This window comes from Felis catus, chromosome C1, assembly GCF_018350175.1.
Source record: "Felis catus isolate Fca126 chromosome C1, F.catus_Fca126_mat1.0, whole genome shotgun sequence".
NCBI lineage: Eukaryota > Metazoa > Chordata > Mammalia > Carnivora > Felidae > Felis > Felis catus.
In genome coordinates, this window is record NC_058375.1 from 145,129,063 (window position 1) to 145,143,397 (window position 14,335).

The 14,335-nt window shown below is 34.3% G+C and overlaps 1 long non-coding RNA gene across 1 annotated transcript; it reads left to right on the forward strand.

Moving 5' to 3' along the window:
- Positions 1 to 3,806: 3,806 nt before the first annotated feature.
- Positions 3,807 to 8,457, forward strand: LOC123379391. Its single transcript, XR_006583777.1, has 3 exons — positions 3,807 to 4,176; positions 4,833 to 5,186; positions 7,507 to 8,457. It is a non-coding gene; the product is annotated as an uncharacterized LOC123379391 (long non-coding RNA).
- The last annotated feature ends 5,878 nt before the right edge of the window (positions 8,458 to 14,335 follow it).

Below are 14,335 nucleotides of genomic sequence, written 5' to 3' on the forward strand. Positions count from 1 at the left end.
TTTTTTTTTTTCACCTGCCAAACACTTAAGGAAGTTGTGGTAACTTACCTGTGGAATCTAAAAGACTTTGAACTCCTAAAACCAGACAGTAGATGTTGACTCCCAGGGCTGGACTCGGAGGAGATGGGAAATATTGATCAAAGGTCAGTTTCATAAGATGAATGAATTCTGGAGCTCTAATGTACAGCATGATGACTAAAGTTAATACTACTGTATTGTAGACGGGCCTGGGTGGCTCAGTCGGTTAAGCCTCCGACTTCCGCTCAGGTCATCATCTCACCGTTCTGTGGGTTCAAACCCTGCGTCGGGCTTTGTGCTGACAGCTCAGAGCCTGGAGCCTGCTTCCGATTCTGTCTCCCTCTCTCTCTGTCCCTTCCCAGCTCACACTCTGTCTCTACCAAAAATGAATAAATGTTAAAAAAAAATTAAAAAACTACTACTGGATTGTACACTTGAAATTGGGCTAAAAGTAGATCTTAAGCATTGCTTTCCCCCTCCCCCACAAAAAATGATAGCTATGTGAGATGATGATATGTTAATTAAGTTGATTGTGGCAATCATTGCACAAAGTATATGTATATCAAACCATCATACTGTATACCTTAAATGATACAATTTTTATTTGTCAATTATATCTCAATAAAATTCAAAAAATGAAATTTTAAGAACTCTAAAAATTCAACAATTAGCAAGCAAACAACCAAATTTTAAAAATAAGCAAAAGTGGGGTGCCTAGGGGCTCAGTCAGTTAAGTGTCCAACTTTGGCTCAGGTCATCAACTCCCAGTTTGTGAGATCAGCCCCGTGTCAGGCTCTGTGTTGATGGCTCAGAGCCTGGGGCCTGCTTTGGATTCTCTGTCTCCCTCTTTCTCTGCCCCTCCCTTACTCAAGCTCTCTCTCTCTCTCTCTCTCTCTCCCTCCCCTCTCTCTGAAAAATAAACAAACATCAAAAAATAAAAATAAACAAAAGATTTGAACAAATACTTTATTAAAGAAGGTATATAGATGACAAAATCCCATGAAAACATATTTAGTCATTAAGAAAATGCAAATTAAAACATCATGAAATTTCCACACACACCTTTTTTAAAAAAAAATGCTTTAATGTTTATTTATTTTTTGAGAGAGAGAGAGAGAGAGCAGAATCTGAAGCAGGCTCCAGGCTCCAGGCTCCATGCTGTCAGCACAAAGCCCAGGCTCGAGTTCACGGACTGTGAGATCATAACCTGAGCTACTGTTGGATGCTTAACCAACTGAGCCACCCAGGCACCCCTCACACATACCTTTTAGGCTAGCTAAAATGAGTGAATAAAAATGAATAAGTAAATGATAAATGAAAAGCTCAGAATGCTAACTGCTGGCAAAGATGGAGGAGAGATTGAAATTTTCTAAATCACAGTGGCAAAACAGCTACTTTGGAAAATAGTTTGGTACATTGTTATTAAAGTTATACATATATACACTTACTATATGACTCCACAGTTCTGATCTTAGTATTTGCATTAGAGAAAATACAAGTTTTGTTCACTCAAAAGCATACACACAATTGTATATATCAGCATTATTTCCTAATCCTCACATATTTAAAATATCCCAATATCTTTAACAGGTGAATAGATAAATATATTTGTGCCATAGGAGAATATAAAGCTTCGGAAGTAAAACTGAATGAATGACTGAATGTCAAAAAACTGGCTGAATCTAAAATTCATTAAGCTAACAAAAGAAGCCAGATCTGCTCCCCCACCCAGGGTGGCCCCAAAAGAAAATTATATGACATTCTGGCAGATGCAACTCTATAGGCACTGAGAATAGATCCGTGTTTGTCAGGGGTTGGTGGTAGTGATGGTGGTGGGGATTGGGGGGTTGGGGGAGGATTTGATCACAAAAGAACAACAATAGGTAATTTTTCTTGGTGAAGAAATTGTAATTCCTGTATCCTTATAGTAATGGTGGTTATATGGCACTACCTATTTGTCAAAATTTACAGAATTGCACACTGTAAAATTTAATGTTGCTGCATATAAATTGAAAACTAAAATAAATGTATTCTTGACTATTTCTTTCCTTGGTGGTTACATCATAATCACAGTAGAAACATAGCACAGAGAAAAAATACTATTATACGTTTGATGGAGATTGTTCATTTATCTGAGTAGTATTACAAAAACATGAGTTACAGCTAAATTCTCATTAAAGAAACTGCTTATCCACTCCACCCCACTCCCACATGCAGAAAGTCTGGTTTTATCATTGTATATAACACCTATCAGGAAATCCACAATTTCAATTTTTAATACTACTCAGCGACAATGTAGCAACTTTTAAAGTCAAATTTCATTTTATAGCGTTTGAAAACACTTTTTAAACTTGTGATGAAGCAAGAATATTTTAGTTCAGTTGCTCTCAAAATTTGCTATGCTTAATGTGTGTTTTTGACTCACACAAGAAACAGGTTGGTTTTTTTTTCTCCAAGTTAGTTCCATTAATAAAGATTCTGAGTCAGCAGAGAATAGGCATGCATCTTTTATAGAGCCCACAAATGAATAATGCACATCATAGTTTGAAAATGTTTTAGTTAAAACTTTATGCCTTAAATATGCACCGTGTGTTCTCATGTTAATTACAATATAATTTATATGTGACGTTTTGTCATGGGATTAAAACAATGCACTCAACTTTAATTTTCAAACAGACAATTAGTTTTCAAGAAGAAAGATGAGGTTCTATTAAGAAAACCAGTCTACTGTGCTCTTGTCTCAACCACCTTTTGCCAAAATCCCATTTACCCTCATCATTCAAGAAAATGATGCTACAATGAGTAGATAATTTGTCTCTGAATTATAATCGCTGACAGTTTATGTAAATATGATTTTAGGAAAATATCCATAATAAATTTGGCTCATAATTCTTTGTTTGTGTACAATTATTTATTTATTATAAATATACTTGTCAGCCTCACCTAGGTAATCATAAACTAAATGCTGAGGGAATCACAAATTTCATCATGGAAAACTTAGGCCATGAAAAATCAGAAATCTGTGATGTATCTCCATAGTCTCAAGAAGAGAAATTCCTGAGAACACTGAACTGTGGGCTTTAAATTACATTTTATTTTATAAATTAAAATACTACATATATGGGGCACCTGGGTGGCTCAGTTGGTTAAGCGTCTGACTCTTGATTTGGGCTCAGGGCATGATCTCACAGTTCATGGGATCGAGCTCTGCGTTGGGCTCTGTACTGACAGCTGCTTCGGATATTTTCTCTCTCTCTGTCTCTCTGCCCCCCTCCCACTCTCTCTTTCTCTCTCTCTCTCTCTCTCAAAATAAATAAACATTTAAAAAAATAAAAAAATAAAATACCACATATAATAATAAACATGTAAATTTGGGAGCAATTGTGTATAAATAGGTTAACAAATAAGGAAAAATGAAGTTGCATTTCGAAAATAAACCGGGAGCAATCTCGACACTCATTCATACCAGTTGACTGATCTCGCATTGTACCAAACACAAATTCAAATTTTAGAAAAACACTGAAATGTCTAAGCAAGCGGTAAAATTCTAATTACGTTTCCTCTAAACACTGCTTCCATGTGTGTTACTTCATTTGAGTGAGTTTCTTTTCAGTATGCATTATTGTAATGAGATCTATTAAGTTGAGAAACATTAGCGAAGCATCAGATATAAGATTCTTATATAGAATTGAAATTCCAGGTGACCCTGAACAACATAAGGGCTAGGGGCACTGACTTCTACATGGTGGAAAATCCCAGTACAACTATTAACTCCTGCAAAACTTAACTACTTGCCTGGAAGCTTTACCAGTAACATAAACAGTCAAAGAACACATATTTGTACATGTATTATATACAATAAAGTAAGCCAGAGGTAAGAAAATATTATTAAGAAAATCATAAGGAGAAAATATATTTACAGGACTGTACTATGTATGTTGAGAAAAGTTAACATAGAAGTGGACCCAAATTGTAACTTATTTACACAGAAAAAAATGTGCCCCTCTTATTTTTTTCCTCAGACCCCACATCCATTCTTTAAGAAAATTTTATTGAACCTTCCTTCAAAATATCTCATCCAGACACTTGTCATGAATGCTGCTATATCCTTCTATCAACCACCACCCAAATCTGCCTGAGTGACTGCACAATAGCCAGGTAACTAGCTCCCTTCTCTGACTTCTAAGTGATAGTGAACGTTCAAAACATGAATTAAGTCATTTTCCCTATTACTGAAAACCTTCGGATGCTTTCCATTTCATGCACAGAAAGGTGAAGGTCCTTGCATGTGCCCACAAGGATCCACCAGCCACACTTCTTTCACTGCAGTCGAACTATTATTAGTCTCTTCACTTTCTTAGACTATCATGCTTGCTACCATCTTGGAGCCTTGGCAATAGCTATTTCCTCTGACGTCTTCCTCCAGATAATTGCATGGAATTAACCAAACGTTACCTCTCAGTGTTCTCTCTCCGGACCACCCATATAAGTTGTCACTTCCACCAACCCCCAATTCTGTTTTATCTTACTCTGCTCTTTTTTTCCCCTAGTACCTATCTCCTTCTAAAATATATACTTACTATTTTAGATATATTATATATTATATATAAGTATATTATATATTTTATATATATTTATATATAATTATGTATATATAATATATATATTAATATATATATTATATATATTATATATAAGTATATTATATATACTTACTATTTTAAATATATATACATTTATTCTTTATTGTCTGTCTCCTTTCTCTAGAATGTAAGCTCTACTAGAGCATAAATGTGTATCTGTTTTGTCTACAGATATGTCACTGATGATCACTTTGTAGTAGGGAAGACGCCTGCATGATGTCCAGCACTGGAAGATGCTAAATTACGTTTGTTACTGCAGCAGTCAGAAAAATGACATGCCAGAATCCCTAGTCCCTAGAATCTGGAAATGTGTTACCTTCTTTGGCAAAAGGGAATTTGCAAGCTGTCAACAAATTAATGATCTTGAGATGGAGAGATTATCCTGTTTTATCCAGGTGGCCAATGTAACCAAAAAGGTCCTAATAAAAGTTGAAGTGAAATACAAGAGTATCATAGAGAAAAAGATTTGAAAATAATATGTTGACTTTGAAGATAGAGGAAGGGATAGCCAAGAAGCTAGAAAAGGTAAGAGAACAGATACTTCCTTAGAGCCTCCGGAAAGGAATGTGGCCTTCACACCACCTTAATTTTAACCTAGTGAAACTATTTTAGATTTCTGACATTCAAAAAGAAAAGATAGTAAGTTCGTGTTATTTCAAGCTTTCAAATTTTTGTAATTTGTTACAGTAGCAGTAGGAAATGGTACAGTTAAGTTAATGGATTAACTTTTTTTTTTTAAATTTTTTTTCAACGTTTATTTATTTTTGGGACAGAGAGAGACAGAGCATGAACGGGGGAGGGGCAGAGAGAGAGGGAGACACAGAATCGGAAACAGGCTCCAGGCTCTGAGCCATCAGCCCAGAGCCCGACGTGGGGCTCGAACTCACAGACCGCGAGATCGTGACCTGGCTGAAGTCGGACGTTTAACCGACTGCGCCACCCAGACGCCCCTGGATTAACTTTTTAATTAGCCCATGTATCTGATTTATAATATAAAAACATCAATGTTCTCACATAAAAATTTTGCTACCTGTGTGTCATTTGATATGGTCCGTTGCTCTAAAGATAATAACCAAATTGGCAAGGCCTCTGAGCATTATAATAATTATATCCTTGCAAGCCAATATTATGCCATTTGGGATATAGTAGCATATGGAACTACAATATGAGTATAAAATTTGAAATTTGAAATGGGAGTAAGAACATTTCCTTAAAGGAATAAAATACAATGGTATTGAGTGTTGATCTAGAAAAAAATATACTACCCAAATATTTTCAGTTAAACAGTTGTTGACAAATGTCTTTAAGAGTTCTCAAAGCCTTTGATGTATTAATATTTAAAAATCACATTTTAAGCTTTATTTCAGCATGAAATTCTATTTTATTAATCAGATTATAGGATGATGTTTCCTAAAATATAGTTTGGAAAAGTTTATTTAGACTCAATTCACTGTTTGTTAATATGAACACGAAACTCAGATACATAGAAATCATGATTGCTAATGACTTAAATGGGCCCAAAGTCACTTCTTTGGATTCACAGATGTTTATTTGTATTCCAATAAAAAGGCTGTTTGGCTTTGGTTAATAAGCCCCTAATGGTAAGGTCTGATGTACTTAACTTTATTAAAATGTTCTGACAGAAATAACATCATAGCTATAAACATCATTTCATTGCCTTTCTATGTCTTAATTTATTTATTTTTGAAATATGTTTTTGTGGAATATAAATTTTATATTATTTTTTTAAAAACAATTACAATCATGTCATTCCATTTTATTTTGACTTACATTGTTTTTAGTGAGAATCTTATGAACATGCATATATTTCTCTGTACATATTTTTTCCCTATAGCTCCTTTAAGGTTTTTCTTTATCATTGGTTTTTGGAGACTCGATTATGATATGTTGCCTTTGATTTATTTATGCAATTACAATTACATATATTTTAGATTCTTGTGACATCATTAGCCAAGTCTTTGAACCTCTGTTCATTTTTTAATATTTTTCCCCTCGTTTTCTCTGTACTTCAATTTTGATAGATTCTGTTTTCCTGCCTCTAAATTCAATGATCTACTATTCTTGTGCCTTGCCTTTTTTTTTTAACGTTTATTTATTTTTGAGACAGAGAGAGATAGAGCATGAACGGGGGAGGGTCAGAAAGAGAGGGAGACAATCTGAAACAGGCTCCAGCCTCTGAGCTGTTAGCACAGAGCCCGACGCGAGGCTCGAACTCACGGACCGCGAGATCATGACCTAAGCCGAACTCGGAGGCTTAACAGACTGAGCCACCCAGGTGCCCCTGTTCTTGTGCTTTGCCTTTTTTTGAGCCCATTTCACAAATTTTAATTTCATATATATTTTCTCAAATAAAGAAATTCGTTCATTTTTTAATAGTTTCTTTCTCTCTTCTTGACACTTATATTTTCAGTAATTTTTAACAGATTTATAATAGCTGTTTGTTTTCCAAATATCTGCCTGGTAATTTCATCATCTCTGCCATGACTAGTTCTCTGTTTGATTGGTATGAGTTATGAATCATATTTTCCTCTTGTTTCACATGGCTACTAATTTTTCATTGCATACTGGGCATGACGATTTACACTGTGAGTATCAGAATTTGAAGAATGAACTTCAAAGGCGGATAGAAATATCTCATATATCTTGATTGTTTTGATGGTTTCACATGTATATACATTTATCAAATTCATTGATCTGTAATTGACTTATTTTATTATACGTAATTTATACCTCAATAATGTTGGTTAAAAATACCTGAACTAAATTACATGGTAACAATTGGCTTACACCACACAAATAAACTGTATAATTTTGTGTGTTTCAGATCTCAGGAGTCATTGACACAGGAGTAAGAAGATGAAGATAAGTGTATGGCCACAAATAATGTTTGTCATCTGCACTGAGACCAGGGAGATGTTGAAGGGCATCATGCAGAAAGAAGGAAATTTCACCTCAAAAGGAAGTGAAACTCACATCCTAAGTTTAACAGTTTCATCGTCAATCTACTTGTTAATATCGAACAAAAAATCACGTCTCAATTCTTTGATTAGGCCAACTTGTATTATTTGAAATAAAAATGTTATAAAAAAGTTGGTAAAAAAAAAAAGTCCATATTCCCAGGTTTTGTGATATCGACACTTTGTGATCCTTTCTTTCTTTCTACTTATCAAATGTTTTGATTTTACATAGTCTGCTCCCAACTCTCTCTTCTTATTCTTACACATTCCTTAAACTTTATCTTAATGCTACCTAGGATGATTCGATCACATTATATATTGATAGCTTTCAAATCAAACCTGCACATTTGATTGCTTACTGGCCTAGTTCTAATATAGACATTGCAAAATACTCCAAATATGACTCTGTTTTCCAATTTTCACCATTGTTTTTTATCCCAATGAATTGCAACATCATCTCTTTATATATTTCCAAGTTAGAAACCATAACCCCTTATTTATTTTCTTTCTTCCTCATACTCTGAAATTGAGCAATTATAATTCTGTCTATACTGCCTTCTAAATAACTCTTAAAACCCATGTAAGTTATTCCCTTCCATCTCTATTGACACTTTACTAAACTAGTCCACTGTCATTGAATTCTTGCTACAACTTTTTACAGTGATTTCTGTATCTTTCTTTAGTTCATTCTCCAAAATACAGTTAGAGTAATTACATAAAATTTAAATCTGTGTTGACTCTTCCCTTACTTGAAAGAGAGAGAGAGGGATGGAGAGAGACAGAGAAAGGGAGCTGTGCTTAAGAAAATGAAGACACTCATTATGGCATATACATAAATATCTTTTGAAGCTAAATCATTTTCTTTTGGACTTTCACTGTTTTATGTTTATTTATTGTTTTGTGATAATTATATTTTTCTTTATGACAGCAATATATGCAAAATATTGGAACTTTGGAGAATTCACACTAGTCAAATATAACAATTGATACTAATGTTACATTTAGATATCTAAGCTGGAAATATTTGTATACATTCTTTTATGTATGTGAATAAAATAAATGTTCAAGATAAAGAATATAATCAACATTTCTCTCATTCTTTCTTCTACACTTTAAAATATATAGAAATATGTTTATATAGACTGAGGTCATACTATATGCTAGGGAATCTTATATCTGGTTATATAAATCTTGTGCCATCAGACAGGTACCAACCTTCCTATAACAATTGAGGAATTAATTTTATTCAATTGGCATTTTGTTTGTCGTTTTAGATAGATTTATCTGAGCCACTTTGGATAGAGTTAGATAGGGTTATTACTTCAATAACTTTATTTCGATGTCATAGCAATTCATTTGGCAAATAAACAGGGACTAGTTTGTGACATGTTTCCTTTTGTTATTTTGTCTTTAACATGAAAATGTGTTTAAAGTAAAACATTTTTCACTAGATCATAAATTTGAAGGGTTTGGGAGGTATGGCTTATATCATATTTTTAATAATGTCAAATTCATGACTTTTACTCACTAACATTTGATAAACATTTTCTAATTAGCAGGAAATAATTTCCTTTCACTAGGTATGATCCTTCCCATTCATTTTACAAAACATTTTCATCTCATAAAACATTGATGGGATCACATAAGTGAATTGGGCATGATTATCGAATGTGTTTCTAGTTCTTAAAATAGGTGTTATTTTAGTAACCCATAAAGTTGATTCTGGTATAGATAAAAAGATAAAAGTCATTTTTAGATACAAATATATTTTTAAATAAAAGAACTCATTTTTCTTAGTTTAATATGGGATAGACATAGACATTAATTCCTCTCTCTCTCTCTCACACACACACACACACACACACACACACACACTTATGGCAGCTCTTTAAACTTACTGCCCACGCAACACCTGCCACTTCAATATGTATTCTGCAGCACACAGAATTATTTAGTCATGGTTTCTTAAAAATGTTACACATTGCAATCATTTATTAGAAATTGTAATTTGTCTTTGCTGCTCCATAGGCCTGCATCGAACATGAATAAATTACACCTAAATATAGCTTCCCTCATTTTTCAATTTGTCTAATAATTCATTTTTATGGAAGTGTGTATCCATCTGCAATCTGATTATTAAATGGCTTCTTCAAATTACTAACTATAGACATACTGACTTATTGAAAGGCTTTTAGGAAATTAAAAATGTTAAAATCGAATATAGTCTTTAAAAATGTCCTTCTTTACTGTGTAGTTCCATGGCCATTTACTGTGACTTTTGGAGGAAGAAAAAAAAAGTAAAAATGGAAGCAAAAGAAGAATATCAAGGTGAGTATTAGCAAGAAAACACTTCTGGTGTATTCATTACAAATTTGATTTATTGTTCATTCAAGACTTTATGTTATAACATTTGTGTAACATTTATGTTATAAAATGTGATATACAGGGACGCCTGGGTGGCTCAGTCCGTTGAGCATCCGACTTCGGCTCAGGTCATGATCTCATGGGTTCGTGAGTTTGAGCCCCACATCAGGCTCTGTGCTGACAGCTCAGAGCCTGGAGCCTGCTTCAGATTTTGTGTCCCCCTCTTTCTCCGCCCCAACCCTGTTGTGCTCTGTCTCTCTGTCTTTCAAAAATGAATAAACATTAAAAAAAATTTTAAATAAAATGTGATATACAACTTATCACAGGACATCTTTGTAGCTTAAGACAACACATTTTTAATTATAGTTGACACACAATGTTACATTAGTTTCAGGTATACAACATGGCGATTCAACAAACACGTCTATACATTATGCTATGCTCAGCACAAATGAAGCTACCGTCTGTGACCACAAGCTATTACAATATCATTGATTATAGGGGCGCCTGGGTGGCTCAGTCGGTTAAGCGTCTGACTTCAGCTCAGGTCGTGATCTCATCATGGTCTGTGAGTTCGAGCCCCGCGTCGAGCTCTGTGCTGACATCTCAGAGCCTGGAGCCTGCTTCAGATTCTGTGTCTCCCTCTCTCTCTGCCCCTCCCCCACTCATGCTCTGTCTCTCTCTGTCTCAGAAATAAATAAACATTAAAAAATTAAAAAAAATATATCATTGATTATATTCTCTATGCTGCACCTTCTATCCCTGTGACTTATCCACTCCATAACTGCAATCCTGTACCTCCCATTCCCCCCCTCCCCCATATTGCCCATCCCCTGCCCTTCCCCTCTGGCAATCATCAGTTTGTTCTACATGTTAATGGGTCCCTTTCTGCTTTTTAAAACAAGAGAAATGTATTATCTTAAAGTTCTGAAGGTCAGAAGTCTGAAATGGGTCTCGCTAGGCTAAAATTGAGGGGTTGGTAGGGCTACCTTCCTTTTTAAAGGTTTCTAGGTAAGAATGTTTTCTCACTTTTTCTAGCTGTTAGAGGCTGCTCTCATTTCTCTGTGATCCCCTTTCATCTCGAAACCAGCAGTGGCTGGTTGCCTCTTTCTCCTATTGTATCATGTTCAAATCTTTCCTGTACCTGCTGGGCATGATCACATGCTGTAGATTTGAATGTTGATAGAAATATGCTTGATTCTTTTGTTAATGCTGTATTTGGCCTGTGCAGAGCACAAGAAGGCAAAAATTGTATATATATATATATATATATATATATATATATATATATTTTTTTTTTTTAAACTCCTGAAAAATAATGCTTTGTACCGATGTATGGCAATGATACAGATAATAATGCTATTATTGCCTTGAGCCAAAGTTACCTATGAAGAAGATTGGGATTTTAAATCTATTACAGTTTATTGCCTTATGGCATAATAACATGTCCGTATAAATTGTGACAGTAAATCTTTTTTAACACAAAAGACTTGAACCTGAACATGTGCACCAATGCCCAAAATGTTGCCCATAATTTAGTAGATTCATGAACCTTTTAAAGTAAATCTATAGAGTCTAGGAAGCTCAGTTAAGAACCTTTAAGTTAGGGTAAGCAATACAGCATCATGGCGTACTTCAGACTGAAATGGAAGCTGGGGTACCTTTAGGTAGGGAGCCATTTGGTGGTCAGGGCAATACACTGGGTGTCTTATAAAGCCCACACAAACAAAGATCAAAGATTCTCTTCGGTTTTAGGCAGGACACAGGGATCTGAAAAAGAGGAAGACTCAGGTAAAGAGTTAGAGAACTTCATTACCTACATGAAAAAGAGAAATAAATCAGGCAGAAACGAAGCCAAGCCAAGAATTCTACTTGACGGAAGACAATAGACAATGAGAAAGATTCCATTTTCAGGAAATGGAACTGGCAAGAATAAGCCAGGAAGTAATTAATTCTCCCTCCCATGACCCCATTCAATAAGCAGTGCTACTCAAAGCAAAGACCACAGTGCCTGCCAGTAAACTAACACCAGTGAAGAGATTAATACCATAATATAATAGGTGTTTGGAAATTTTACAGTATAATAATATTATCTTTCTGGAGTCCAGTTTGGCTGTGTTTGTGTGCATTTTAAATCTTCTAGTTACTTTATTTTACAAAAGTCTCAATGCACAAAATCAATACATTGGAATAATTATAAAAAAATTTTTTTCACTACGGATAGCTTGAGTACTATCCATCTAAAGGGAATTGAACTATCCTAGGCACCCAAGCACCTAAAAGCCAAGGAAGGAAGGCACATTTTCTCTGTTAAAATTTAGCATGGGAGATTATCACAAAGGTGGGAAGAACCCAGTAACTTCTACATCAGGTGCAGAGTAACAGAATGAATACATTTTAAAATCCTCTGCCATTTAGAACAAGAACAAGTGACTTATTGATGTGCCATTTGATTCATTCTAAGAACCAGGCTGCCTGCCTCCAATACATGGTCATTAGAAACAACTTGCAAAAAAGGGATTATGGAGCATAAATTGATAGAAAATTATCTTCTCTCCTTTTTAGCTTTGCATTTTACTCCAAGTATAAGATTCAATTTCTTCCAGTGCAGTTCACAAATATTTTGCAAACAGAAGATAATTTCACTTGACAAAATATAGATATGTTTTTCCCAGTCTCGATTCCTGTGAATTCACAAAACAAATGGAAAGGGTTGCCAATTCATAGAAAATTAGACATTATTTCAATATGTTCGGGTTTGCTTCTCTCATTTTTGAACAGTATCAAACTTGAGTATTTTAGATATTTTTATCAATACGTGAGATCATCAGATTGTTTTCTCTCAAACACATGATTTTAATCAGGAGCTTTATCATCAGAATATTTTAGGTGGTACATATTCAGTAAAGATACAATATAAGTTTAGTTACTTCTTAAAAGGCTGACATCATGTGTAATAGAGTAATCGGGTTAAACTATAATCATCTTTCAATTTTGAGTTTCAAATGGCACTGCTGACATTCCTAATTATAGCCTTTTAAACACATTATTATGACATTATAATAATTTTGACAAGAAATGATGCTTGAGTAATTTTTCTGCTAAAAATATCAGATGCATTTAATGTGCATATGAATGATCAATTGACATCCTTGGCTGAAGCCACATATATTGACGACAATTTCTTTATATGAGCACTGTTAATTCAATGCTTGAAAATCAAATGTATTTTAAAATAATATTAAGTATTCACAATTTTAAATTTTTGTAAATTTTATTAGGCATTATAGTTCCTCCTGGCTCCTTACCCCACCAAACATCATCTATGAATGGAATCCAGTATAATGGATAAAACTGAATATAGGCCAAAATAAAATGGAGAGACTAAATGTCTAATCAAAAGAGAAATGGATTCTAATTCAGAAAGTTTTCCATTTCAGGTTCTTGGCACTAACTGTCTACCTGACTCTAGGACCTCTGACTCTTCATTTTTCCAACCTTTAATTGAGGGCTGTTGAATCAGATAAATTTTAGTATCTATTTCAGCTCTGAAGCTATACTTAGCCCACAGTAACACCATATTTGTGTGACTAAGATTTTCAAATGGGGCCACATTTTCAATAATTTGCTGATATCTGATTAAGTATAGTATCTTTCTTTCTCTTCAGCATGCCAGATAATGTTGGGAAAAGTGTGCATTTAGCAATTTAGTAGCAATGAAAGACAAATATAAAAGTTAAAAAAAATGACTCTGAAACCTCACCTTTTTGTTTTATGCCCCCCAAAAAATAGATTAAGGAGACATCACGTTTAGAATTTGCATCATTGTTTGATCCATTGTCCTCAACTATTTTCATTGTAAATTAGTGGATTTACACGTTGTCATGCAATTATAAAAATTTAATATTGGAAAAGACCTGCCAGATCCATTCACTTATGCTTTTATATCTCTAATTGACCCTCAATTTAGAACAGTTCTGTGAGCAACTTGCTGTTTAATTGAAGAGTATCTTTGCAAAGTGTAGCTGATTTTTTTCCATGTATTTCTACATATGATTCTTTATGTGAAATGCTTTTAAGTCATTTTAGTTGGGTTAGTTCTACAATTAACTAAAAATTACTTTAATTTTTGATAGAATTTTTTTCATTGAAAGCAACCGGACAGAAATGCATATAGATTTGATAATTTTTTTTAAATATTTTTTTTTACTGTTTATTCATTTTTTGATAGAGACAGAGAGTGAGTGGGGGAGGGGCAGAGAGAGAGGGAGACAGAATCTGAAGCAAGCTCCAGGCTCTGAACTGAGAGCACAGAGCCCAACACAAGGCTCG